Source organism: Anopheles aquasalis, chromosome 2 (genome assembly GCF_943734665.1).
Source record: "Anopheles aquasalis chromosome 2, idAnoAquaMG_Q_19, whole genome shotgun sequence".
In the NCBI taxonomy this organism is placed as follows: domain Eukaryota; kingdom Metazoa; phylum Arthropoda; class Insecta; order Diptera; family Culicidae; genus Anopheles; species Anopheles aquasalis.
This window is the reverse complement of record NC_064877.1, coordinates 43,159,182-43,162,500: the sequence shown is the minus strand read 5'-3', so window position 1 is coordinate 43,162,500 and position 3,319 is coordinate 43,159,182. Positions and strand designations below refer to the sequence as shown.

General features: G+C 51.5%; 1 protein-coding gene across 1 annotated transcript in view; it reads right to left on the bottom strand.

The window, feature by feature from the left end:
- The window catches only part of LOC126569798 (mucin-22-like), a 53,995-nt gene extending 51,718 nt beyond the window's left edge, over positions 1–2,277 (bottom strand). The window contains exon 1 of the mRNA XM_050227157.1: positions 2,265–2,277. The gene's annotated coding sequence lies outside the window, so the exon portion shown is untranslated. The remainder of the gene's footprint in view (positions 1–2,264) is intronic.
- Positions 2,278–3,319: the final 1,042 nt, after the last annotated feature.

Below are 3,319 nucleotides of genomic sequence, written 5' to 3'. Positions count from 1 at the left end.
CTTGCGTTGCGCAAATTAATTAATCGCCGATCGTCGGCGTGTCGTCGATCGGATGGCCCGGGACGCGTAAGCATACTGAAGATGATGTTGATCATGATGATGATGGTAATGAGGATGATGATGTGAGCTTCACGCGTCAAGGTGATTTGCGCACATACACGTCTGTCCTCCCCGTTAATTATCGATGAGCGTTAATTTGGAATATGTTTATGCTGGCCGAAGCGACCGTTTTGTAGCCGTTTGTAGCGTAGCCTGCCAATCGATGATGAGCAGGAAAATGATGATGATGATGATTATGATTAGGGGGTTCCGGTGCCTGGCCGTCGATGACCTCTGATCGAAGCAGGCCTATACTCGGCCCGGCTCGGTAACTATGACACGATCGAGGAAGAATCTGACGAGTCCATTAGCGAGCAAACGCACAGCGCGCGCGCTCGTTCGCGCCGCTTGCGAAGAAGCGCCGATGTGTCATCCAACCTGTCAGCCTAGAACTGCTGCTAGCTCTGATCCAGTGATTTAGCCATGATTGATGCAAAAAACGAGCTAATCGATCACGGAACACGGGATTCCATTTGTTCCGGTCAATCGGTACGACGTAACTGGGGTGCTGTGCGAGTGCGAATGACGAACGAATTTGCATAGTCGTGCTCGCAACGCAAGGAGCCCCTAAAAACCGTGACCCACGGAACGGCCTGTCAAACAGCTTGTCGAACAAAGCGCGTGTGTCCATTATCGGTGGCTGGCGCGTAGTAAGGAAAGAGAAACCACGAAAACCACCAAATGTCGCGCGCCCGGACAAGTACCGTCTCGAACCACAACTTAATAAACGGGAGCTCCCTCCGGTCCCCTTTGGTGTCGCCATGGCCCCCCGCGGAATCCATTACCATAGCAAACTGGTCTCCAACTGCTGCTCCGGACTGCTCGAGCGTAATCATATACAACATAATTGGGAACAAAACGATCGCTTCGGGATGATATCGCCACGGGCGGAGCAAGAACACGAACACGAAGAAGATCCATCATAATTACATTAACGCTCCGTTCAGAATCACTCGCGTGCAGCGCGGTGGTGCATTTTTAAGACTTTCCTCTTCGGTTCTCTGCTTCTCTGGTCGCTCTGCGCGGTCTTCGTCTTTTGTCCTTGCCCTTTACCGATCAGATGATCGACAGGCGCATGTGTTTACGATAACGGTCACCTTTAGAGCAGCAGCAAGCATGTCAAGAATGCATCGATACATGCACGGGGACCATACGTTGATTATGAAATACGGAATGCACTGCGGCCACTGCGGGGACCGCTACGGTGACCCCGCGGACAATTGAAAGAACGAAAAATGAAATTACTCTTTCTCGGGCATTCCAATGAACTCGCGGTATTTGCTGAAAAAGGAATTTGATTGAAACCTTATGCACTCGAAACTGCATAGCCAGCACAGGACAGTGCACTTGTGCTTGTGAGTGATTTATTCCTCCTCGAAGCCAATCCCCTCCTCAAAAACCAGAACCAGCCCGGTCGCCAACGGTAGGCGGTACGGGAGGGAGTCGAAAATTCGTCGAAAAATTAAATTAACATAAACGGAAAATTGATTTTATCGTCTCCGGCTCCGTCTCCGTCGGACATGACTGTTGGTGCTGCGTGCTACAGCTATAATTGGCCGAGCGCGAGATCACTTAGGGCGATCGCAAGAATCGATCCAGTGAGAGGTGAACTTTCACCGATTTTTGGAAAATGCGTTCGGTGATCAGGTTTTTTGGGATGCTTTACCGTGTAGTGCGGTTCCCATAATGATAGCCTTTCGCCATGGCCACGAGGAGGTGAACGCTTGCGACGCTCTACGCTCGGAGTGTGTTCTGAGTTGTTTGAAGTTGGAGAGAGCGGCATGGAGGACACACCGTTGTAAGATAAGGTGCAGCAATTTATGGCGATCAAGAAGTTGAAGTTAAAAGCGGTTGCTTCCGGCAACCGAAGGAAGCAACCAGCAGGCGTTTGAGAGACAACGAGCGACATTGAGAACTCGATAATGTGTTTTTTTTTGCTGAACGACGCGAAGAGGAAGCAGATGATTATCACTTATCACAGCGTCTATAAATCTTTCACTTTACCCTCACCAGTATCGGTGTCAGTGAGAAGCCTTTAGGCCTCGTGTCTGTTTGTCTGTGTTCGGTCATGTAAACCAGCCGAAGCGATCACCCCCCCGTCGTGACAACGCAAGCAAACGCAAAAAAGGAGACAAGCAACCACCAACATGTACAACAGAACCTACCTTCGAACCTGCAAACTCCTTCACTTCTTGTCCGTTCTGATCCGGTGTCCAATCCGGTTGCCAAACTTTCGCACTTTCGACGCCCAACTCCCCACTAACAGTTCCAAGCACCAAGGGTCCACCACCACGATTTGCACTCGTGTCGTGTCTCTTTTTTGGTCACATTCGTCGTTGTCACAGGTCCTGGCACAAGTCTCGCTGTTGCTGCTGCTGCGTACTCGCTTCTGAACCAGTCCTTTGCCTAATTTGCCGTAATTCCGTTTTGCGGTTAATTTTCTCGCGGTTGCTGTCGCGGAAATTGCGAAAAGTTTTCACACACCAACACTTTCTAAGGCACTCACAAAAGGATAAAAATCACTTCAGGAAAAGGCCACAGAAGGACACGGAACCTCTTTGCTTTGCTGGTGTGCACGGTTCTTGTCACGAAATTTGCACGCCTTCACTTGCGTTCACTGCAAGTCCTCCAGAAGACTCCTCCACCAGGATCAGCGTGAGCCTCAGGTCCGGCTGAACGTACCGTGGCCACGGACGGACGGATACAAAGTAGTGCTGGCCGGCTGATTACAGCAGTTACTTATATACCTTTGGGGCCGGATGTTCTCTGCTGCTGCTGCTGCTTGGGTTGGTCTGGTCTAACTCTCGGATCGGTCGGCCCCCTGTTCTTCGCGATCGTTCTTCTTCCGTCGCCCACCACCACAGCCCCTTGGCTCATCCACATTCGCGTTCGCGTCCGCGCGCTGACGCTTCTTCGGGAGGCTCATCGCGATCGCGAAAAAATAAGGGGTGATCACACACCGAGCTCCATTCTGGGTGCCGGAAAGAGAGGGAACGAGAATGATAGAGAGAATGAGCGAGAGAGAGAGAGAGAGAGAGAGAGAGAGAGAGAGGGAGAGAGAAAAGTCATAGCGAACGTGAGAGAGAAGGAGCGAACGATGTGATCGCGAGAAGTCCCGCAGGAAGCTCGGGATCAAAGCGCCGAAGTTGCGCGCGCGCGCCCCAACATGAACCTGTGGGAATCGGGAAAGCTCACACACGCGCGCGCGGCACACGATCGT